Raw genomic sequence first — 10,588 nt, 5'->3', positions numbered from 1 at the left:
CAGGCTGGCCAGGGTCCATCATGTCTGTGTGATCTTTCTTGATGTGTGACCAGCAGTGTTGGTGTATGGTCATCTTGTGATGGCCAGTCGTCACAAATACATGGGTAAATTACAATATGTGCACTTGTGTGTTCATGAAGTGTGCAGTGTTAAGCGGGTGCCTTTGTCAGTAGTGTTGATGTGTGTGTGCCCCTGCGATGCCAACTGCACACATGTGTCAGCCTGGATTTGAGTGCCTGTTATTTGGATTTATCAGTCCTGTGCTTATGATTGTGTGCACATGTGGGAGTTGTAGGTTGTGCACTGTGCGGTGTGTTGGTGTGTCCTTGCACTTCTGGGGGACACATACTTGTTGGTGGTGCCAATTATGAGTATGCAGAGTGTGTGACTGGCAAGTCAGTGTTGTGTTTTGTTGATCAGCCATGTGTCTTGTTACTGTTTGTGCTCACTTGACAGACCCGCTCAGCCACACTGACATTATGGGTGTGTTTTCGCATGCATTGTTGTCACTCAAGGCATTTTTGGCTCCAATATGGCATGTGGGATGTGGAGTTATGACATCCCCTATCTGTGCTTCTAATGCCTACCCATTGTGAGTGGGCACTTCAAGTATTTGTGTATGGGGCACTCCAGACATGTCCACAACTGACATACACAACACTTCACTCTCATGTCAGCTGTCCCCTTGAGTTGCCAGTGTGTGTGCCTCCCCACCACTTAATGTGTTACACTTTGCTTTGTGGTGCTGATCTGTGCACAGGACCAAAGTGGCACTCAGGACAGTTTCTCAATTGGTTATATGTGATTTTCTTGTACTGTTTTGCAGTCATGTTTGCCCATATGCAGTTCAACTGTTTGTGCTGCACAGTCCTATAATCATGTTGTTTTCACCCGGGTGTCCCAGACGTGTGCATCTGTGGGTGATGCGTGAGCTGTATGTGTGTTTGCTGAGGTACCTCTTCCCTTCCTGAGTGTGATGTTGTCTGTGTGCTATGGTGATTTGTGTTTTGGGAGTTCATGGTGTGGCACTCATATCTGTGTGGAACTGGTATGTCTGGTGTGCACACACTGCTTGTCGTGCATGCAGTGCTGTGAGTGTATATTGCCTTAAACTTGTTTAAAATAACACCTTTAACGTTTTGACGCAAATGCTGCCACTCTCAATACCCCCTCAGCTGTTAACCCAACTGTCACCTATTGGTCTAGCATGCAGGCAAGCCGTGGCATGAGCCGCGCTCAACCAAACACCTGGTCCGGCAGTGCTGGCGCTATACTAATAACAGTAAGCTGTCTGACTTCACGCATCCACGCTACACCAGTCCTTTGTGTTGCTCCTCTGTGGACTCCTCAGTCAGTTAATTTCCAAAAAATTATTGCATAATGGTTACTCTATAGACGCTCTTGAATAGACTCCCTACAGCAGATATCTTTTGCTTTATACAGGCCATTCTTATGGGTTGACCCTTGCCATATGTGAGTAGATTCCTCATGGATATACTATGGTTGGTCGTATAATAATTGTTCCTATTGTTGCTCCATGGTGGACCCAATGTGGCTTAAACTATAGCTGCTTCTGTAATGCTGCATTCCTGTGATGTGCTCCATGAATCTTCACATTGGACCCATCAGATCCTAAACTATGGCTGGTTGCACTATGCCCATTTCTATTGGCTGCTCTCTATTGCTACTGGGTGACCTCCTCATACCAAATACTATAGATGTATAATGCCCATTTCTCTGGGCTGCTCCTTGCCACACGAGTGAACATATCAGGCATACATTGTGGCTGATCTCATAATTAGTGCTTGTCTCTCTCTCCACTGTGACCCTTCAGAGGATAAAGCGTGGCTGGCTGTACAATCCCCATTCTAAGGGGTTTCTCACTGACACATGAGTGAACTCCTTAGGAAAATACTATTGATGATCCTACAATGGATGTTCATCTAACATGTTGCAGTGAACCTATAAGAAAATGTGAGACTGGTTCTAAAATGCCCTTTCAAAAGGCTGTTTCCAGACACTCTTGGGCATACTTAGAACAAATATTATGATTGGTTGCATAATGCTCATTACCATTGATTAATGCTTTCCTTCATCTATGTGGACACAGCAGCCTATATAGTTGATTCAAGATTGCACCCACCAAGATTAGCATCTTTCACCGCTAGGCACTTTCTATGCCATATTTATTGTCATCTAAACTGTATGACAAAGGTAGATCTGCAATTCAGGTGTCCATGTACCTGCCCAACTGCATCGTTTCTCACTCTTTTCTGCTATCCCCTTGTGTATGCGCATCTACAAACTTTTTGCTATACCGTTTCAGCAGTCTCTGCCATACATGCATGACACTGAAACATTTTCCAAGTAGCACTGAGGATATACACCCTTTCTACTGATAGAGCGAATTTCCTAATTTTACTAAATAAACGTATTAAACTGTAAAGTGCTAATTTCAATATTGAATAACAACCACACATTTAATGCAAAATTTTTAATAGGTAATCATAATTACACATTGTAAGTAAACACATGAATTTACGCATAGTAATGAATTAAGTTAGTCTTACTGCTGGTGTAAATTTAAATGTCAATTTTACAAGTTAGGGCCAAGAGGCCTGTTTTCACGTTTAGACTGCTGTTTTGCACAATATGTTTTGTCTTTCTTCCTACTGCAGATGCTGCAATTTTCCAGAAGCCCTCTGTTAGATAGTGAATAGGCATCTGTTATGTATTAGACAAGGAAGCCCGACTCACAAGAAGAACGGTCTGAACCACCAGATCTGTTCAAAGTAACAAACCAAGGACGTGGTTGTGTAGTACATTGTGACGACATGAGAACCTGGGGAGTTTACCTGCTCAGTGAGTTTGCTAAAGATCGATTTGTTCATGAAAGTGGGAATGGGAATATTGTTGCCAATAATGTTTTGATGAATCCTATTAATGCATGTTCCTTAGATTAGATACGGAGAGCTTGCCGCAGAATTTAGGAGGCATATCTTAGAGGTGCCTGCTATGAGCTGAGAATACCCTTTTAGCCTCTGCTAATTTCCACTGCTTGAGTGCTAAGGCTGAACGGCTATGCATTCTTATTCTGTAATCAGATGCCTCCATTTGGGTTTCTGAAACTGACATCCCTACCTTTCTTACTCAAATTAAATGCCATTTTATGCCCAAACTTCATTAATTTAAATTGGTGACTTTCCTTTATGGGACACATTTGCTGCATATTCGGCATTCTTTTTGTAAATCTTACCAATGTGGTAGTCTATCATTTTGAAATATTGCCTTTTAGAATATTTGAATCTGTAATAAGGGCTAAAATGTTAAATCGTTTTGACCTAATAATTGATCTGAATTCATTTGTTAATAAACCATTTAAAATCACATTAAGGGGGCAGGCATATTTACTAGAAAAAGACGCAGTGCAGCACTGGAAGCCATCTGGCTATGTTATTAGGAAAGTGCAGGGATATGCCATATTTACAGCAATATGACAGAGCCCTGTGCTTTCCTCTGCAATGTTGCACAATTGGCTGCCTAGCACCAACGCAGGTACCCTTGCACCATGGTGCAAGGGTGCCTGCACTGTGGGGATGATTCTTTTTGTGCAGGAAGGGACTCCTTTCTGCACAAAAACTAAAATTGATGGTGATTTCCTCCTTCTATGTGTGCTGCAGAATGTAGCACACATACAAAGAGTAAAACACGAGGAGAAATAAAGGTATTTCTCCTCCTTCCACCACTTTAAAGCCTTCCCTGGAGAGGCGTTGGAATCTGACGCATTCCCAGGTTTATGAAATCTTGTAAATCTGGGAATGCTTCAGAATCCATGGGCGTTGCGTGTGAACACCCCAAGCAACACCAATTTCATGCAGAGTAATGCATGAAAGGGGTCCTGTTGCAAAGGCATCCTCTGCCCTGGACGCCCCCATTGTTTTTGCTGACTTGTACTGGTGGTAACTGACTCTGACTGTCCCTGGGCTCCGCCAAACCAGGGCCAGTGCTATGCTGAAAACACAATTAGAATGCAGTGAAATCACCTACATACACTAGGGTACACTGTGGGATAGGGTAACCCTATGATTGGCATGACCTCCCCTATAAGACCCTAGTACATAATAGGGAAAGGGGATCAAAACTACCTTTAAGTCCCTAGTATATTGTAGGTCATGGCAGTTTAGAGGTCAGCAGCCCTTTCTGCACTTACATGTGTACACTGCTGTAGCCTAGGGTCAGTTTAAAAACAGCCCTGTGTTGCAGGACTGCTTTTAACATTTAAATTGTGCCCAAACTCGACTTTGGTGTTTATGGCTAGGGAAACTAATAGATGACAATATTTTGGCATAATAGGTACCCCCATGGTCTCCCCTAGATGTGCCAGTGGTGGGGGGTCAGGTACTTATAAGGAGGACTCTTATAAAACAAGCATTAAAAATGCAATAGGTCTCACCTTTAATTAAGTTAAAGCCATTTGCTTTGCTATACAATACCATTAGCAAAGCAAATGGCTTTAACTTAATAAAAGGCGAGACCTATTGCATTTTCAATGCTTGTTTGTGCAGTCTGCAGATTAACAGACCACAAATGTGAAGACGGTAAAATGCAGCCAAACCTTGATGTAATAGGATCTGTCTTTCAATATCAGTAACCATTCTCACAATTTTCTTAAACATGCAGTTCCGCTTCTTTTTGTGGCTTGGAACCTATAATGTACCAAGGGATTATCAGCTTTGTGTTAGATATTTTAGAGTGGGCTGAGTTACTTTCACGCGGACTCTTAGTGGCGGTTGTCACCGCCAAGTAGCTAAATTCTAGAATTGCTTTTCGGGTTTTGGATCAGTCAATTAGATTAGCTTGTTAACATGCTGGGCAAACAACACTGGTAATAACATGGAAAAACTTGAAGCGACGTACCAATGTCTCACACGTGCATGTAAACCAACCTGTGCTGTCTACTTTAGTATAAAAAAGAACCTGCCCCTGAGTTAAGTGGGAAAGAAAATTCACATTTCCAAGCTGTACTTTACGAAGATACAAGTTCAAAAGATTGTTTTTTGCCTGCTACTGCAGGAACCTGTCCTGACCTTCATTGGTTAAAAAAAAAGAGTAATCTGCTATTGGAGACTGACACGTATTTGTGTGGCCACAGGTGGAATCCAAAGATATATCACACACTGAAGCATTGTGCCTTGAGGGCTTTTGCCTTTCTGCATAATAAGGACTAGTAGATAAACATAAATGTATCGACTGTCATTTAATCCGTAAAGTATTCCTTTCCATCACCCCTATGCATGGCAATGCGAGCAATGGCTGAGAAGTTAACGTCAAATTCGGACTCATTAGTGAAGGGCGGTGACAGGCTCTATGAGCATCACGTGTCTCACAGGGAGGTGGTGGAGATCAGCTGGTGTAGTGTGGTAGACTGTCGCTTTTGGGGGCACAACTGATTAGCAGATGGGGGCGGGTTCTGAATGACACAGGATGAATTTAGTGTTATGAGCAGCCAATATTAAATGCCAGTGGTAAACAGAGTCAAGCATTTTACCATTCTCTCTACTTTACTGCCTGAAAGTGCCGCAGATGTACCCAAGTCCTGCTCAGGTCTTGAAACACTGCTTTCTGCTATTGCCTTTTAAAAATGTATGTGTGTCTTGCATGTTTCTGTGCCTGGAGTATTTGCATCAGCTTGCGTTGGAGCAATCCTCAAACCCTGAGGCTAAAGCAATGCGGGCAGGCTGCAGACTGAGTTCTGAGTCAATGGTTCAGTTTGTGGGGGTGCTGCCTTCTGCTAGAGTTTAATTGGGGCTGTACTGGGAGTTATATGTAAGACTGCTGCACTTTTAATGGGGCTGCACTGGGAATACTCTGAAGCGCTGCTACATTTTTTAACAGGGGCAAAAGTGACTCTTCTCAACAGGACTGCCATACTATTAACGGGGGCAGGACTGGGAGCTCTGTGCTACTCCACTTTTAATGGTGGCCTGGGTTGCACTTGTCTACAGGGCTGCTAAACTTTTAATGGGGCACTAGAGGGAGTTCTCTGCAGGGCTGCTGCACTTTTAACGGGGGCAATGCTGTGAGTTCTCTTCTTCAATGGGTGCAGTGTTGAGAGTTAGCTCTCTGCAAGCCAGGGCTGCGACTCTTCGTGTGGAGGCAGCAATGACACTTATCTGTGTGTCTCATACCTTGAGGCGCTGCCAGTCATGTTCCGTGAGGCATCCGCCCAGGGTGTCTGTGGCGCGCGCAGCTGCTTTTCTATCTTGGGTGTCACCCTCATCCTCACTCGCGCGCCCAATATTGCTCGCCTCTTCAAAGCGACCCCCTGGTACCTTGTCCTGTGGATTACGCTTTACTTCCTGCTGCCGGTGAGTCCAGTTGCCAGAGCTCCCCACACACCTGCCCCCGTTCATTGCTCCCCACATCCTCCCAGCCGGAAAGAACCCTGAGGCTCACTGGATTGTTTACCATGTTGCTGCGGTGTGTCGGCGTTGTGCTCCACGGGCTGCGGTTGGCGATATGGGCGGGGCTGGTCAAGGGCTGCTGGGACTCTGTGCACCACTCTCGATCCTATGGCAAGGAGTCCTGCTGCAGTAAAGAGGGGCGGGGAGTGAGCGCGGCAGCGTGGTGAAAGCACGAGGGGCGCAGGAGTGAGCGCAGCAGCGTGGTGAACGCGCTATTTAGAACAAGATGCCATCGGGCTGTCCACAGTCCGTACGGACACACACATGCTGTCTGCTATGGACAGATGGCGAGAGCAGCCATCTTTGTCCATGCAGACGCGTGGATGTAAGCCCACAGGGAGAATTGATTCCCATAGGTCCTCTCCATGGCGAGGGCAGCGCATGCGCTGCTTTCGCCAGGCGAGACCTAAAAAGGTTTAATATGCCCTTGGGAAAATGAAATTGCACATTTCACTTCCCTCATTGCAGTAAACTACTTCCCAAAATCGACTTTTGTGCTAGGAGCACTGTGGAGTGAGGATCTACTATATTTTCACATATTCTAAACCCCTAAAGTCTCCCCTAGGTGTTCAATGGGTGGGGAATCCAGTAGATATAGTCAGGGTCCTTTTATATAGGCAGGGTCCTTTTAAAATATGTTTTATAAGCCCTGGTGTTGGAGAATTTGCCCAGATCATTTTACCCATTGCAGATCCTCAGCCACACAGGCTAACATGACAAGAAGTTATTAATTAATAACTCCCGCCAAGAAATACAGAAAAATATAATTCAAGGAATTAGTAGAATGGTATTGATATATAAAACAATAATATGCTATTGTGTACAAATGTACAGATAAGAAGTTATAAGACTTTCTTGTCTGTAAATCAAAATTCAGGCTTCCAGTGATCTGTCCTGATTAGTCAGAGTTAAGTGGATTAGCCAAGCTGCTTTGATGAAGCCATAAGTGGCACCTGGGGTGAAGAGCCATTCTGGCAGGATATGGTTCTGCTGCATAAGAATGTTAGAGCAAAGGAGAGAAGTCGTAAACAATGTTTTTTAAAGTAAGGAGGGGAAAGGCAGAAAAAGCAGTTTCATGTACACCCCTACCCTCTGAACCCAGCCAGGTGGCAGGCTTAAGGAAGGAATGTGCTGATGCTAGGGGGAGGGAGAATATTGAGATGAGCCATCCCGGTGGTTGGTTTACCCATCTCTTGCCTCTCTGCTGTGACTTCAGCCATATTGAAATTTACAGAAATAGTGCTTTTTGGGAGACCATTGTGTCACACTTTGGAGGAAATTGTCATGCTCTGGGGGTGTTGCACAGCATCTAATTGGACAGGAGTGCCCTCCTGTGTGACCCCAGAGAACACTGAATAAGTATCTGAGAGGGGCAGTGTCTCTCAGATATGCTGTTTGAAACAAAGGAAAGAAGAAGGGTCCATGCTGGAGTTCTGATTTCCCCCAACCAGACCCTGCACTCTGGCAGACTGTGCCTAATGCACAATCTGGAACTACAGCCCTGTGGACCTAACTTGCTTCAAGAAAACTAAAGAGTGGACTCCCTGAGAGCTACAGGTTAACAGAGCTCACCTGGATCATCACCACCAAGAATCCCCAGCCTGAAGTGCTACCAGTGCATTTGTAAGGGTTTTGTCGAAGTGGGTTGTGGGAATTGAAGTCCAAACTTTCAAGGACCATCATGGAGCTTCCAGACCCCTGGGATAACTTTTGGACACTTTGAGGCCCTCAAAGTAACTTCAGGACGAAGTTCCAGATGTTTGGAGATCTTTCAAGCAACCTTGAAAAAAAGCTCCATTAGTGGACCGACTCAACCTGCCCAGCCAAGCCGGCGACCATCAACTGCGAGCCGGCCTGCTCTCCGGGTTCGTCTGAACTTTGACTTTGTCCCGGTCTGGCATGACCAGATGTCCCAGTTGGCGGTATAGGTTTATATGTGCTATATAGTGCTAAATCTTTACAAATTCATATCTCCGGTTCGATGCCTTAGATTATTGTCATTTTTGTCATTTTGGTGTCATTTTAAGGATAAAAATATTTATTTCTGTAAATTGGTGTTGGATTTTTATTGTGAGTTGTGTCTTAATTATCTACTGAATTGGTGCTTTTAAACGCTTTACAGAGCTGTCTCTGAAGCCAAGCTACTAATAGTTGAGCATGGAAATAATTTTCTGAGACCTATTCTGAGCTCTATATTATGTTAGTGACCTTATTGCCAGTAGTAGGTATACATTTACCACTACTAACAACCAACTTTACAAGAGGATTACTTATATGGAGCACACGCCATTCAAATCAATTACAGCTTTGTTGCAAAATAGTTAAAACATGGTAATAAGCGAAAGAGATTTCTTTTCTTGGTCTTGTAAATATGGTTCAGCATTGTCCGCCACCGGAGCGGCGAAAAAAGTGAAGCTCCGGTCGTGCAGGTGCCTTGTAAATATGCCCCTAAATCTCTTTGGCAATTCCTTTATAGCCCCACTTGGACTTCACTGTACATGGCAACTGATGTAAATGATAGCTCCTTGTCGACTAACAAAGGTTCATACAACCAATGGCAGGGATTATTTAATGATTATTCTAGACGTTTGAGATACAAGAATCCTAGCTCCTGCACGATCCATGCAATAGCATTTAATGCATAAGTGTCCTCACACGTTTTCGCTTCAAATTCACTCAATGTTGTAACCACAAAATATAACAAGAGCACAAAGCTGGTTCTCAAGCATGAAATCAAACCACTGACCATGTTGAACATGTGACAGACACACACTCATCCACCCATAGACCTCCCACAAAGTAGCATGCTACATGTCTGCAAAGGTGTGTTGTGCCCTGTCTGGTTCGTGAAGTACTGTACAAATGCAACCAAAGCAAAAAACAGTAGAATATAACATGACAATACAAACCACAACACAAACTAACATTACACAATGATATAACAAATTCAAACAAGAAGACAAATATAAAAAAGAGAATAAGAACCATAACAGAACTCAACAATATCAACACAACCGCCAAATAACAACACAAAAAAGCAATGTAATCACAATGAATACCAAAACACACCACCTCAATGCTATACAGCAACACATCACACTATCAACACACATCACAGAAAAACACAAGCATAACAAATCTGAACACAACACAACAGCACAAAACACAGTTATTATTTTGTGGTATTGTGGTGCTGTTTTGCATTGGTGCATTATTATGCTGTAAGGGCATATTTTGTTATATTCTTGTTCCGTGTTTATGTATTTTGTGTTGGGTCTTTAATGGTTATGTTGTTCAATCACACTGCTGTGTGCTATTCAGGTGTTTGTTATTTTAATGTTGTGTTTTTTTGTTGGACCTCAGCTGCCAAAATGTATGCACAAAGCACCGTGACATTTATCAACGATGGCATACAATAAAGCCAATCAAAGAGTGTTGTGATCTGGACACAAATGTTCTGCCATACGGTTCTGAGAATAGACTTCTTCTGGTAGAACGGGTAAACTGGCGCCTACTTATTCCAACAGCGTGGCTTTTTCAAGAGAGCAGCAAAACAATGTTCACATTTACATTTTAAATCTAATTAAAATAGATTAGATTGTAGTTGTGCGTTCCTTGAAAGACAGGGTGTGCCATCATACGAGGGATTAAGTGGGCAGAATATGACATTCGACACCAAACATGTTGAGCGTAGAGCTCACTTATATTTAAAATAGTTTGAGTAGCCCAAAGCTAATTCCTTTTTTTGCGTAAGAGTAATACAATTTTAAAACGATGCCAGTTTCCAGTGTAAAGCAGCGACATTAAAAAGGTTACTAAAATTACATACTCCCAAAAATATCCGAGCCAGCCAGGAGTCGAACCTAGAATCTTCTGATCCGTAGTCAGACGCGTTATCCATTGCGCCACTGGCCCTGTGTTCAACAGAGATACAAACTAACCATAAGACTGTGTGATAGAGTGGTGATTTGTATGTATTTAGTGAGACTGTAGCAGAAAATCAAGCGATCCTCAAGAAGCACGTTCAAGAACTCTGGTCGAATTCAAGCATTCTACTATCGCAACAATCATTTAATTCTGTTCCTGATTCTAGGGAGGAGTCGGTGACACTAATACCGCAGGGT

The 10,588-nt window shown here is 43.4% G+C and overlaps 1 non-coding gene across 1 annotated transcript; it reads right to left on the bottom strand.

The window, feature by feature from the left end:
• Positions 1–10,306: 10,306 nt before the first annotated feature.
• TRNAR-ACG (transfer RNA arginine (anticodon ACG)) lies at positions 10,307–10,379 on the bottom strand. The gene has a single exon. It is a non-coding gene; the product is annotated as a tRNA-Arg (tRNA).
• Between the last annotated feature and the right edge of the window lie 209 nt (positions 10,380–10,588).

Source organism: Lissotriton helveticus, chromosome 4_1 (assembly GCF_964261635.1).
Source record: "Lissotriton helveticus chromosome 4_1, aLisHel1.1, whole genome shotgun sequence".
Taxonomy (NCBI): Eukaryota; Metazoa; Chordata; class Amphibia; order Caudata; family Salamandridae; genus Lissotriton; species Lissotriton helveticus.
The sequence above is the reverse complement of the archived record's forward strand: the minus strand, read 5'-3'. Positions and strand labels throughout refer to the sequence as shown.